A 16,496-nucleotide genomic window follows, 5' to 3' on the forward strand; every position below is an offset into this window, starting at 1 on the left:
GGGTTCGGGTTTTTTTGACACCCCTACTTACATTTATGCATATAATAACACAATAACTACTTTGAATAAAATAACCTAAGCCTATATATATATATATATATATATATATATATATATATATATATATATATATATATATACATATATATATATATATATATATATATATATATATATATATATATATATATAGAGAGAGAGAGAGAAGTTCAATAGAGAACCATTATTAATCAAAAAACCAAGAAACCAATCCAAAACATTGAAATTTAAAGCGATCAACGACAAAATGAAGGGTTGTAGACTTTTACAATGAACGCACATGCACCGGGTTATAACAAAATTCACTACCTTTTTTTCATTTAAGTTTTTTTCGGCCATGTTTTTTATCGACAAAAAACCGAGTATACCATTGTTCACGATTTTTCGTCCTATTTCCAAAGAGATCAATGATGATCTTTTTTTTTGGGAAAAAAATCCACTTCATTTTCTTTGTTCAAAAGTTAAGCTCTATTTTTTTTATAGAATATATATATATATATATATATATATATATATATATATATATATATATATATATATATATTAGAATTGATGTTTTTTTTTATACTTTTTAAACATATATTCATATTCGTGTATAAAAAAAACTATGTTTCGTTTCAGATTCAAATTGTGAACATTCTTAGATTCATAGTGTGCATAATAACAAGTCAGATTCATAGTGTGAATCTGAACTGATCGAGCTTTTTCACATTGTGAATGTTAAAAATTGAAATATTTACAGTTTAGATTCACAGTGTGAATCTACATTGATCGATGTTTTTTTTAAACTTTCTCATATTCATAGTGTGTACAATAGTAAGTCAGATTCACAATTGAATCTGAACTGATCGAACTTTTTCACATTGTAAATGTTTATAATTAAAATATTTACAGTTTAAATTCACAGTGTAAATCTACACTGTTCGGGGTTTTTTTTTGGTTGATTTTACGTGACATATATATATATATATATATATATATATATATATATATATATATATATATAAGGCTTAGGGAATATGTGGTTGTTATGTACCTAATATAAAGTATAGAACCATCAAAAAATACATAGTTTTAACAAAATACAGCCAAATCTCTTTACCATCCATCTTGTATTCTCTATAAGACTATATGATCGACTTTGTACATATTTTTATAGAGTTTTAAATATGTGATTTTGCACCACAAACTATATACAAGAATACATATCAATTACCTATAAGTCTTCGTATTCAAATTTAATATAGAAAACTATAGTGAAAGATTGAAATTGTTCATTAAAAACCCAATAAACTTCTTCCCATAACACATCAAAAAGAACAATGCAAGTATACATATGGTAGGCGTCAAAGAAAGTTATGAAGCCTACTAGAGGTCTAATATAAACAATACATTCAAAATACATAGATGTTGGGGATAAGTTATGAAATCAGAAATAATATGAGCTCAAAAGCAATAGAAAGAAGCTAACAATGAAAAAAATTATGTTTTTTTTATCAAAATGAAATCAATTTTGATGGTTCTATACCTAATATTACATACATGACAGCCACATATTTACTTTTCCCATATATATATATATATATATATATATATATATATATATATATATATATATATATATATATGCCCCTCTTAAACTTCAAAATATCATATTTGCCCAGCTTAATTTCTCAATATCATATTTACCCTTCATAAACCTTCAAAATATCATATTTGCCCAGCTTAATTTCTCAATATCATATTTACCCTTCATAAACCTTCAAAATATCATATTTGCCCAAATCCTTTTTATAATGTTTTTAATATTTTTTAATTATTCTTTATACCTTAGAATTATTATAATAATTAAAAATATTAACCATATGATCCTTACGTCTCTGATAATGGAATGTGAACTTCTAAATTGTTGGAATGTCGCCCTCTTGACAAACAAAAAAAATTCATCTTCAACCCTCTATATAGAATATATATTTTGATTGTCTAGTTTTTGTTGTTATTGATTATTATCATGTTGTAGATAGAGGTTATTTTAGATATTATCATTGATATTTTGATGTTTAAAATGTACATATACGATATTTTGATATTTAAGAATGGTATATATGATATTTTGATGTTTAAAAAGGATATATATGATATTTTAAAATTTTATGAAGGATAAATATGATATTTAGAAATTTTATAAAGGGTAAATATGATATTTTGATATTTAGGAAGGGCATATATATATATATATATATATATATATATATATATATATATATATATATATATATATATATATATATATATATATATATATATATATATATATATATATATATTTGTCCCTTATTAAAAATTATTGTTTTACCTTTATCTATTTTTTAATCTTTTATTATTAAATTTTTATATGTAAATTATGAAATAAAATGGCCACAAGACGTACAATAATAATATCGATTGGAGAGGTGTCCTCAATAACCCATTGACTCTACTGTGTCCGCCACTGAACCCATTTGTATCAAAGGAAATCCCACTCAAACCCATATTGGTTGATTCTTATAAGTTGACATTTGATGTTTTTAATTAATATAATAAGTTGACTAAATTGAAAGTCATTAGAAGATGGGGTTGCTAATCACACATCATTTAGTGAAACTTACTTCAACTTTTGTGCAATACATAATGAGTACCTTCACAGCGAAGCCAATTATAATGGTCTTAATATCTATGCATGATAAATTAATAATAGGAAGAATATTTGTACATATAATGCGTATGGTGTATTTTATCCTCATCCACAATTTAATTCCGGTGGCAACGAAGATATAGCAAGAAATTTAGAAATACACAATTCGTAAGCGCACACCAATCTTCGGCAATATTTGACGATCACATATGGAACACTTAAAATGCCAACGATGAACACAACGACGATGAAGACCATGAGTACTTTTTTGGGGGTTTCATGCAATTTTTAATTTCTTATTTTTTTTATTGTTTTGTATTCTTTTTAATAATAAAACAGTTTTATTTTAATTTAAGATAATTTGTTTTAAATAAATAAATAGTAAGGTGTTAAAGATAAATCACATAAACTTTCCTTGTGAATTGGAGGTACACTATGGGTTTAATTTTAAAACAAGTTTTTTTCCCTTGGGTCCAACGGAAAATGTCCAACGCTCTAATTTAAACCTATATGAAAAACGTTCTTGAAAAGTGAGATTTATGTGAGGCACTTTATCATTAAAACAATTTTTATCGTATCAATTTACATGTCAATTTTTGTTAGCTTTTGTTTTGAAACCATTAACAATGTTTTTCAAAAATAGAAAAAAAAAAAATACAAAAAATCTTTATTTAATATGACCAAATCAACTCTAAAACCAATTAACCCAAAGTTAAAGAGTTTGGTTATTTGCAACCATTTTATTATCTATCTAGGTGTGAGATATATGTATTACATGAGTTTATTTAATTAAATATAAAATTTTAATAATTTGAAAAGTTTGAATTTATAAGAAAAATAAGATTTTTATGTATTGAATACATTATATATAAACTCTTTCTAATATATATATATATATATATATATATATATATATATATATATATATATATATATATATATATATATATAAAAGGTCGGCTCTATGTTGAGCTTTTTTAAGCAAGGGCTTAGAGCCCGCAATTCTAAGGGGCCCCATATTCTCGAAAATCTAAAAGTTTAGTCCATTAAAAAATCTAATCCGGTAACCACAAAATAAATGAACCGGAAGAATAAATCAATGATCGCTGCATTCATGAAACAAAAATTACATTGCATTTTTCTACCAATTTTGATTTTTGTGACATATTCATCTTCTGAGTATAGCAAAGGCCAAAGGGCCTCAATTTTTTGGCTCGCTTTGAGCTCTCAAAATGGTTGAGTTGCCCATGTATATATATATATATATATATATATATATATATATATATATATATATATATATATATATATATATATATATATATTAACTTACATATTAAATATGAAATTTTAATTTAATAAAATAAAATTTACAATAAAATGAAAAGTGGTAAATAGAAAATTTTAAAATTCTAGAAAATGTAATGTATCCAAATAAAAGAGAAGATGATATTTGGCAAAAAGTTCTTTATTTATTAGGTAGGACTAGGTGTAAGACCTATGTATTAAATGGGTTAATTAAAAAAAATTAAATATAAATATCTAAAATTTAATAACTTTGGATTTATAAAAACATAAGAAAAATAATAAATTATTAAAATTGATTTTTTTATATTTTAATTTTAAATAAATAAACAAAATAAATTAATGAGTTTTAATTTGAGAATTTTAAAATAAGAATGTAAGTCTATTAATAAAATTAATATTCATTTATTACTATATTTATTATAATTATTACATTAAAGTATTATATGAAATTTATTAAAATAGAAAAATCCATAAATAATATGTAAAAAAGAAATTAATTCAAAATAATTATAAAATTACATTTGCAATTTGAATGAAAATATGATACATGAATGAAGAAAAAAAAAAAAACTTTATTTATTTGAGTAAACGTCAACTTAGTCTATCTCGAAATAATTATATTTTCTATCTCGATATAATTATATTTTGCAGAAAGAACACAAATGGGGTGGTAATAGAAAACACTGGGTAGTGGAGTGGGCTGAGAGAGCACACACACCAAAAAAACACAGCACCCATCGACTGGCCTTGTGTTGGTTCAATCCCCCATACCACCAATCATTAATTTTAAAATATATTTATATAGTCCTATAAATTAAATGGAATTTACGATAATTAACGAAAAATATAAGAAAAATAAGGCAGTCTTACATTAATTTAGTCCAATATTTTATAAACAGGAGGATGAATCTAATCTTTTTAACTTTAATCATTCATTTTCGGAATTTTTTATAAATATGATTGCTTTACTTAAGTCATTCATTTTTTGTCTTCAATTTTACAAATTTTAATTAAAATTTTAATTAATATCTGCTTAAGAAATTCACTAAATCATTCATATTTATTTAACAAATAATATAATTAATAAAGTTTCAATTTTACGTCGTCTTTTACGTGTTTTTAGAATGTGTCAGGTCATTCTTTGGCTATAGTGACTGCAACGTGAACATCTGCTATGATTAGTGGCTATTGGATGGCTTCTATTTTTCTTGGGATCTTGTGCAAATCCATTTTGCGATAGAACATTTATGTCGCTTGTGTGTAATATTATTTGGGTTCATTACTTTCTATGTTTTATGCAACAATAAACTAACAAATTTCAAGGTAAAACCGTAAAACCAATACGTTTATATCATCATATTTTAAAGTACAAACAAAAACGATAAAAGAATCTAACAAACATATAACAACGTTATTATGTTGATTACAAATTTAATTTAATGGCGGCATATTGATAATTGGGACAGTGTAACACATATATTTCTTCATGATTTAAACACTTTATATGGTGCTCGATGGTATGTGTAAAATAAATAATGTTAGGTGAATTCTTAAACTTATTGTCTAACTAATTATGATTATACCAAAAAACCACATTTAATAACCATTTTGTGGCTGACACGTATCACTTTGTTGACATCATCTACCAAGCTATTCAAAATTTGACATTTTCATAGATGAAAATATACATATTCGTAAATCGCATCTGCAAAGTAGTCATGAATTTAAAAAGAAAATATTTCTTTCGCAGATAAATCATATTTTGCAGATGATATCGCTAATTTTGCGATGTCATCTACAATATTGCTGATAGGGGTGTACAATATTGCTGATAGGGGTGTAAGTGTGCCGAGTTACTTGGGATTGACTCGTTAAAAGCTCGCATTGAGATCAAATTAAACAAGCTCAAGCCTAAATATGAGACTCGTTTATTAAACGAGCTCGAGCCGAGCTTCAATCAGTGAGCTAGCAAGCCTAAATGAACATATATATAATATACATTATTATTATTTTTATATATTAAAATATAAAAATATTTGAGGAATTAGGGATTTATAGTATTATTAAATGAACTTCTTAATGAGCTTAAACCAAGCTTAAGTTTATCTAGGCTCATCAGACAAAAAACGAGTTGATCTCTAGCCTAAGTCAAGCCTATATAATTCTTCACAAGCTCGAGCTGAACTTCGTATGATAAAACTCGAATTGAACCAAGCTCAAACTCGAGCCCCTCGTAACTTAAATGAGCTCGAGCTGAGTCTGACCAAGCTTGGGCTCAACTCAGCTCGTTTACATCCCTAATTGCTAACTATTTTTAGAAGCTTTCTAATTTTTTTTAATTAAATCTCAAGAAAAACTAATAGGTCAACCTAATTTTATTTTCTAAAAAGAGATATTATTTTTCTTGTAAATTTAAAAGTTAAACTTTTTACTATTCTATAATATTAAACTTATTTCATTAAACTATTTTGTTATTGTACTAATATAAATTAGTTTCAAAAGATTATTTTTTATTTTAGTTAGACCTATAAATAAAACACTTAAAAGATAATTTATTACCTAAGGTCATATATAAAAAGTATTAATTATAAAAAAAAAATATTACCATAATTAAATTCAAAATACATTTATTATGAAGATTATTAATGCATTTTATATTTAATTATGGTAATATTCCTTTTAATTAATGTATTTTATTTTTAATTATGGTAATATTTGTTATTAATTAATGCTTTTTATATGTGCTCTTAGACACGTATTAGAAAATCTCATTATATAAAGTCTTATAATATAATTTGTCAATTTTATGATTACTTCATATAAAAAAGATTTTTTAAGGCCGAACGAAGTGGTGAGTAGGGAGAGGTGTGGGACGTTTCCCGCATAGGGGGAACACCGCACCGTGGGTGCGGGAAGGCTAGCGTGGGAAGAGGGCGGGGGGTGGGGATCCCGCATTCTCACTCCTCACATGATTGGTCTGTTTATTTATTTATTTATTTTTATCTTTTTTAATATTTACAAAATTATATACATATTAAAAAATATATATTAAAATTTATGGTTTTTAATTCCCTACGAAATGAGTATAATATATGTATGAAATATAATTTTTTTTGTAAAATAAAAAAATAGTGAGGGGAGCCTCCCATCCATTCCTTGGGTTTTAGGTAAGAAAAAAAATGTAAGTGAAAGAGGGGTATGACCCACAAAAAGTGAGGAAAGCTTCCCTCCCACTCCTTCCAATCTAATATATGTCCTAAGAGTAAATATAAGAAGTATTAATTAATAACAAATATTATTATAATTAAATGTAAAATACATTAACTATAAGGAATATTACCTTAATTAAATGTAACATGCATTAATAATCTCCATGATAAATATATATTTTTAATTTAATTATGATAATATTTTTCATAATTAATACTTCTTATATTCTTATATGTACCCTTACAACACATATTAAAAAATCTCCATATTTATATTGAATAAATAAGAAACAATAATACAATGCTTTTTAATCTTTGATATTGTATCATTTTTAAAGCATTGACCCATTCGATCTATCATCTTTAGTTGCTAAATAGAAAACCTGGTGCCACGATCCAATATCGGAAGTTCATATTTGAATTTAGCCATAAAAAACGATTTTAATAACCTCAAAATAAAAGGCTAAGGGAAAATCGCTGGAAAAATCAATCCATAAAAATTTGATCCATGAAGGTTAAAGAAAAGAATCAATCTGTAAGATGTGAGAAATTGATTTAAGGGGCTGAAAACAAATCAACGGCAAGTGTTTGGATGCCACACTTCGCAACGATTCTTTTTATTTTTATTTTTTTTAATTAACTAAAGATATAACCCTACATTTCTTCACATACCACATCAAAACTTTTTTCAACACTTTCTCTAAAAATGTCGTCTTCATTTTCTTCATCGTCAGTTTTTTTTTTTTTTTTTTTTTGATATGTTGCTCGAACCGACCATAAAGGTTATTCAAGAGGCTGAATAGAAGATAGAAAAACTATGTCAACAAAATGTTGCAAAATGTTCGTTGGAAAAAAAGAATGTTCATACAAAGAAATCGTTAAGCTGCTCACCAACGCTTCATGGATGATTACTTTGACCAAAACACGACTTTTCAAGGATATTATTTTCGTCGGCGGTTCCGCATGCACAAACATTTGTTTTTGCGTATGGTCAATGACATCATGACAATGTGTCCTTATTTTCAACGATGTGCAGATGTTGGATGTACAGTTTGTAACACCCGGTTTTGAAAGTGCTCAATTGTGTCTTCGGAGGCCAATGGTATAGGCGTAATTTGAAGATTTAGTCTTTTATGGGTCTTACTCGGAAGGTTGTAGGGCTCGGGTGTGGACCTGGGAGCATAGGGTTTCTAATCACCTTTTTGTGGATATGAAGTTCGCAGGAAACAGACTTAGAATGAAGACATTATAGTACTTTGAGGGTATTGGCATTATTGGTCCTTAATAGAGAAAAGTGGCAAGGAAGGTGGCCAGCATGAGTACGCCCAACGTAAGCTGGGGTACGCCCAACGTAAAGGGGATGAGGAGTCGTAGGTGTTGGAGACGTACGCCCTCTCGTACGCCTAAAGTCTTTAAACCCTAATGTTTAGGGTGTGCCACTATATAAAGAACATTATACCCTCTAGGGTCAACCTCCTTCTCATCCCGAGACAATTTTGACGAAACCCTAATCCTCTTTGAGAGTTCTTGGAGCTTGGAAGGCTTGGTGAAGGGCATTTTGGTGATTTGGATCCACTCTTTAAGGAAGCAAAGGTCAAGGCAAGGTGTTGGTGCAAAAGAGAAAGTTCAGATAGGGGATTGTTGTTTCTATACAGATCTTTTCACAGTATAAAGTCATGAACTTGATGATTATCTCCTTAGATCTCTTAGATTGAGTTTTGGGACCATTTTGGTCCAAAGGTTGAAGCTTTGTGGATCAATTTGATTTCTAGGACTTCGAGTTGCTACTCTTAGTTCTAAATGAGTCCCTAAGGGAGAAAGTTGCCACCTTTGATGTCCCAATGGGTTCATGCATGAGTTAAGACCATTTACATGGAAAGTAGATTGTCATTTTTTGAGTTTGAGCTTATGTGGGTCATACAAAGCCATCAAGTAAGCAACTTTATGGTTTAAGACGTCAATAAGGACTTGGATCTGTAATTGTAGCTTCTGGTGTAGAGTGTTAAGCACTTATTGGGAAAGTGACTTAACATGGGGATTACGTTGAGCGTACATGCAGGTACGCCCTGCGTACTCACTATTTGGCTTGTACGCTTAGCGTACATAGGAGTACGCCCAACGTACTCATCAGATATGGGTTTGGGTTGTTTTGGGCCTCGTTTCGGGCCATGCAAGGGATTTTGGTTCTTTGGGCCTTAGTGGGCCATAAAAAGTCAGATAATGTATGCCGAGGAGATGTTCAGGCTTAGGGTAAATCCGATTAGAGGATTTGGGCCCAATTTGGCAAATTGGGCCACTAGTGGGCTTAGAAAGCCTACCTAGTGTTGGGCTTTTGTTTTGGAGTTTTGCCTAAGTTTGGATCATACTAGGCCAGGGGTAGAATGGTCACTTTACCCCATGCATGGATTAAGGATTATGGTTTGGGACCCAATTGCTAATTGGGTATATTGTTTGGTAGAGGCAGCTCGGGAAGTTGGCAAGGCAGCAATAAAGGTTTTCTTCAGGAAGCTTCTGCATTCTAGGTAAGTCTTCTCACCATACCCATGAGTCTAAGGCACCAAGGTCGGTCCATTATGTGATTATGGTATATGTGTTAGTCATTTTGTGATTTGATATGCTAGGTGATTATGTGTTATTGCATAGAAGACCCCGGGGGGAGCCCGTGGCATTGGATGCAAGACCATGTGGGGTAGCTCATGACATTCCTAGGTAAAGACCATGTGGGGTAGCCCATGGAATAATGGTGTAAGACCCTGGGGGAGCCCACGACATCCTTACAAGTTTATTTGTGTTATGTGTAGATATTTCTGTGATATATGATATTTTTATGTGATATGTGTTATGCTAGTTGTCTTTGTAATACTTGCATGGAAGACCCCGAGGGGGGGGGGGGAGCCCGTGACAATTAGATATAAGATCATGTGGGGTAGCCCATGACATTCTCAGTTTAAGACCATGTGGGATAGCCCATGGCATAATGGTGTAAGACCCTAGGGGGAGCCCATGGCATCATTACAGGTTTTGGTATACATGGCTTATGTGTTATATGCAGCTTTTATAGCTAGCAGGAAAATGTGATACAAGTAGCTTTTATAGCAACATGATATGTGATATGTGGTTTGTGTGTATTGTATGCTCTGGGAAACTCACTAAGCTTCGTGCTTACAAGTTTTGTTCATGGTTCCAGGTATCATCGTTTTTGGAAAGGAAGGGCTCAGATTGGTGGCAGTGCACACACCTATGATTTCCGCAATAAATGATTTTGGGATGAACCCTGATAAATGTTTTACTTAATGATGATTTGAATTGTTAGAGTAAATGGGATCAATGTTTTAGCTATATTAAAAATGAAATTTTTAACTTTGATTTTTGGGTCGTTACAAGTTGGTATTAGGGCCTTGGTTTGAAGGATTCAAACATACTTTCGGGTGTGTCTGGACTCAGAATGAGGAGATGTAAAGCTTTTAAAAAGAAAAATGTTTTAAGTAAAGAATTTATAAGACAAGAAAGGGTGTGGTGCATGCAATTAGCCGTGGGCTACCCCACATGGTCTTATATCCAATGCCACGGGCTCCCCCCGGGGTCTTCTATACCAACATAATATTCTATACCAACATAATATCACATAACATATCAATTCATAAACGAATAACACACACATAACATGATCACATAATGGGCCGGCCTTGGTGCCGTAGACCCATAGGTATGGTGAGAAGACTCACCTCCATCTGCTGAATAAAATAGATGCTCTCTTAATAGACCGAAACCACTAGTTATATACAATAACAATATTATCCCAAGATTAGGGTTTGATCATGGCTAAACTGAAAACTCAACCCCAAAGTCCATCCCTAATGGCCCAAAGTCTTCCTTGGATAATGGGCCCCATAGTCCATGCTCAAAATTTATTAATGGGCCACATGGCCCATCAAGGTCCAACTATAATATTTCCAGTCCAAGACTGATCAGTTGATCCATTAACTCGAAATATGATCAGGCCCAAAAAGGATTATGGGCCCAAAACAAGTCCAAGTCCATCAGGGGTGCGTAAGCCATGCGTACCACCATGGTACGAGCAACGTACCAGGCTTCTGCACATTACGCGCGGCGTTCTCTAAGCTACACCCAACATAGGAACAGATTAAGCACTTTTTCCTTTAAATGCTTATTTCTCGATAGATCCATGTCCCAAAGTCAGATCTGAGCACATCTTAACGTCCTAGGTCATAAAGTTGACAACTTTATGACCTCGCATGCTTTGGAGGACCTCAAAGCCTCATTTCTCACTCAAGACCTTAAATAAGATCTCTCAAATCATGCATGGAGTGTTAGCACCCACCAAGTTCGTAACTTTATGCATTTAGCATGCATACAAAGCTCAGATCTGGATATCTCAGTCCCTGGAGTTGCTTCACATCCAAGAGAAGGTCTAGATTCAACAAAAGGGGACAAAATGGAAACCCTAGCTAGATCTAAAGAACAAGATGGAAAGGTCACAACTTTATACCTGCAGAAGCCTCCCGAGGTGAACTAAGTGGAGAATCTTGAAGCTCTAAGCCACTAAAAGCTTGCTTAGGATCTCCTTCTTCTTAAATGAATTTCACAAAGACCACAAAACCCACTCCTTAGGCTCAAACTCTTTCTATCAAAGATTTTTAGGTGATGAGGGACGAAAATGAGGTTCTAGGGGCGAATAATGTCGGGTCTAAAGGCTTAGAGATGTTTAAATAGGGGGCAAGTCTGCACATTAGGGTTTTTCATCCCTGGTGCGAATGCCCAACGTAAATCAAGGTACGCCCCGTGTACCCTGATTCACCCGCGACCACATTCATGCAGTACGCTAAGCGTACTCTTAGGTACACCCAATGTACTTAAGGGACCAAATATGAAAAATTAACATTCCTTAGGGTTTTCAAGGCATACCAAAATTTTGGATGTTACAGGATGTGGTCAGCAGGGGTTGTGGTATATAGGCCGAATGTTCTATGACAGTTTACGGGTCGGAGATTACCCTAGGGTAAGCCTAGGATGAGGTTAGCGACATGTATTACCTGCTTGCGAGATGTATGTGTGGATAGACTGATTTGTCTTTTATATGCTGGTTAGATTTTCCATTATCTAAATGTTGGTTGCTTTGTGCTTTGTGGGACTCTTAGTAATGTTAGTTAGCTATTAAGTGAATATGCTAAGTCACATGTGGCACATGCTGGATAATCTCAGAATGATAGGCTTGTCGCTATTACGCAGCTCTCGTTGGACTCTAAACATTCTAGGGATGAGTCTATTACTCGAAGGATTAGCTGATCTCTGTTGCATGTGACTATATTCATAAGGTAGCTAGTTGTCATTATTGGGAATCTTTCAGTAGTTGAGGACTGGGTAGGGGTGAGCAAACCCGAACCAAGAAACTGAGAAACCGACAAAAACCGACAAAACCGAAACCGAAAAAACCGAAACTGAATCAAAACTGACGGCGTAGGTTTTAAATTTGTAAAAACCGACTTTCCGGGTTCGGTTTCGGTTTTGCCCCCAGAAACCGACCCAACAACCCAAGAAACCAACCCCTCTTTAAAACCGAGAAACCGACCCAGCAAACCCGCAAACCCGATGCTTTTTACTGATTATTTTATGTTTATATATATATATATATATATATATATATATATATATATATATATATATATATATATATATATATATACATATGTATATTAAAAAAATAAAATAAAAATAAACAAAAGAAGCTTAGGTGTTTTTTTAATTATTTAACTAATTGTTACATTTCTGAAAAATGGGTTCAAACCCAAAACCCATTGGTTTAAACCCAGAAACCGTAAGTGTATGGGTTGAACCCATGAAACCGGGAAACCGCCCAAACTGATATTAGAAACCGAGAAACCGAACCGACCAGAAACCGACCCTATTGGGTTCTGAAAACCAGAAACCGATCATTTATGGGTTGGGTTGGATTGGGGTCCAAAACCGACCCAAACCGACCCATGCACAGCCCTAGGACTGGGTGAGTGCGGGAACCTAGGAAAGCCTAGGATATGCTCCAGTGAGCTTAGGGAGGCGATTCGATGGAGTTGGGAACCTAGGGGAGCCTAGGAGGTTGTCACCACTAGCATTTTAGCTAGGAAATTCTATTCTCGTGTGGTCATTAAACTATTGTAAAACATTTACTCTAAGTAAATATCACCCAATGCTAATTTAAATGCACCTTTCATGTTCAACAAAGAGTCTGAAAACCCTAAGAATCCCGGTTTAAGTCCATGTTGGACTAGGATTTCCTTATTGGGCCTAATGGACCAATAAGCATTCAATTTAATTATATTGGGCTTAGAAGCCCTATTTAGATTTCTAAATGGATCCAATTCATAAATCTATAACATTTTGGACCATTTGGGCCTAGAATAATTCATTCTAACCCTAATGGGCCTTATTGGGCCAAAACAACTCCAATTAACCCTAATGGACCATAAAACCCATCCTTTTATACTATTTGGGTTGTGAACCATCAATAAGGGCCCAATGGACCGAAAAATATTTATTGGGCTTCACAAACTAGAGCATAACCAAGAGTGGGCCAAGCTAATTCAATTTCATCCATCTTAAGCATGTTCTCGGCCCATGATAAAAAAAAGGAAAACAAAGGAAATTATTATGGTGCCACCTCACTAATATATAGAGGTAATCCATGCAAATTACCCCCTAAACAAATACCAAGTCCCATACATCTATGCACCTATCACATCTTCATATCTCTTCCCTCTTTTTTTATTCCTCTCTGCCGAAGGTAAGCACACACACACAACATTAAACTCTCTCAAACACTCACAAGAACTCTCCTTCCTTTCCTCTCAAATTTTCGAAGATCTAGGGTTGTTCAAGAAGATTTCCACCAAAAATCATGATTTTCTTGGTAAGTCCTTACATATCCAAGTTATATAACTTCATTCTCATATTAGATCACTCCTTCTAAGAAAAATCTTGGTGATCATACTCCTAGAAACCTCCTAAGTTCGAGATCCACCCAAGAAAGCTTACTAGGACCAAAAATCTCTTCATATCTTCTTCAAAACCGAAACATCATCATATGATTTTTGGGGGAGAATACAAGTAAAATGTGTAGATCTATGTGTTATTTGCATGTCTTATGTGATTTCTTAGTTTATTTTGTAAAAATGTGTTAGATCTTAACATATCTCAACCTCTTAAGCAAAATTAAGTAAAAATCCATGAACTAAGACATCTAATACATCATTTTATCAAGTTAAAAGTGTTCATATGTTTAAGATATAAAATTTTAAAGCAAAAATCTTGTTAAGGGTCATAATTTTCAAGAAAACGAAAGATAAGGGAAAAAAGTGACATTTATGGTTTCATAAGGATCAAACAGGTTCTACTTGTATAAAAAATGGATTTTTATGTTAAACATGCTTTCCAAAGGGCCAAAAATGTAAATTTTAGCTTAATGGGCCGAATATTTGGGCCTTACGGTTTTGGGCCCAAATTTGCGAAAAATGAAAGTTTTGGGATTCAAAATGTTATTTAACCAAATTTTGAGTCATAAATGTAAATAAACCAAATTTAGGGGTGAAAATAACATATATTTCTAAATTGGACCAAAAGTGTCAATTTTAAAAACATGGGGCTAAAAATGTAATTTTCTACAAAACTGGACCATAAATGTGAAAATATAAAATTTTGGACTAAATCCGTGAAATTCCAAACATTTGGGATGAAATTACAAATTTTTATAAATTATGGACTAAAGTGTTATTTTTACAAAACTTTGGGCCTTAATTGAAAATTTGAGGAATATTGGTCAAGAATATCGTTTTTACAAAAAGAGTACTTTTTATAATCAATTTTGTAAACATCGAGCTAAAACAAACAACGAAACAATAACGAATGGACGAAATATATCGATAACAATTTTATTGGGTCTAATATTCACATTACATGGCCAATGGGCCTTAAGGGCCCATTCAAGTGTATATTGAGCCCAATAATTTCCATGACATGTTTATTGGGCCTTGCGACCCATTTACATGTTATTTTGGGCCTGAGCTATGGGTCACATGTTTGTTGGGCCTTGGTGGTCCATTTGCAAGCATATTGGGCCCAAATTATCCTCTTACATGTTATTAGACCTTTGTGGTCCATTTACATGCTAATTGGGCTTGGATTGAAATTCACATGCTTAGTAGATCATAACTATACCTTTATATAATTCTTGAACTTCGTATACTTATATACATACCTTTGGATTTGAAAAATCTACAAGATACACGTAAACATTAAACATGGTGAAAAACATAACAAACTTGAAAGGTTGAGAATCTAGTGAGACATGTCGGTTGACACCTTTGAGTGTACAATCGTAGCTTATTACCAGAGTTTCCTGTAGGGAGAGTGAGAGTTTGTGTATAGATCTATACGGGGTGACCCCCCCCCCCCTCCGCCCGAGGGTTGGGTCTTAAGATAAAAGATTATGTGGATGGATAGTGCATGTATCAATAGGGTTACGGCTGGGTAGCCCTGATATTGGATCTCATAAGAACCTGGTGGTTGGACCGGGTGCGAGACTGGAAGTATCAGGGAATAGGCTAAGGGTATTTATTAATCGGTCGAGTAAAGGATGACTGGGAGACATGGTGCATTATGCAAGTGCCTATTCAAGGATATCTGGATAGGAGCAGGGTAACAATTAGGATTTGGGTTGGAACCCGAATCAGAATTCGTGCAGGATTTTCTTTCAGTGAGATGGGGTGTGGGGCATTTATATGCCAAGGGCACCAAGGGCAGAATTCCAGGCTAGTGAACGGATTGGTTTGATGGTAGTTTAATCCATTATGATGTGTCTCGGGCGGCCCTATCCGTAGTAGAGCCACGACATGTCGGAATCAGGAAACGGTGGATCGATGGAGGTCGGGTATGATGTAAGTCTACAACTATACTGGTAGTATTCACCTTTTGGTGTCAGGTTCAGTGGCGACAAGTTGTTAGCCTATCTCAATCGGATGGATCAATGGGTTAAAGGAGGTAGGGAAATTATGGTTGGTCGAGGTATTCCGTCGGAGGTCGCAGGGGACTGTTAAGTGTGTTTTGGGCTCAACAATCGGGTATGTGTGCGGGGTTCCAGACAACTAGAAGACAGGTTGAGACTAGGAAGGTCCCTGGGTGTTCTCCAGGGAAGCAGCCAAGTGGGAGCAAGAGGAATAGGAGCGACTTCAGTGATTTGGGATCTGTGTGTGGAA

The sequence above is a fragment of the Lactuca saligna genome, chromosome 2 (assembly GCF_052625555.1).
Source record: "Lactuca saligna cultivar CGN05327 chromosome 2, ASM5262555v1, whole genome shotgun sequence".
In the NCBI taxonomy this organism is placed as follows: Eukaryota; Viridiplantae; Streptophyta; class Magnoliopsida; order Asterales; family Asteraceae; genus Lactuca; species Lactuca saligna.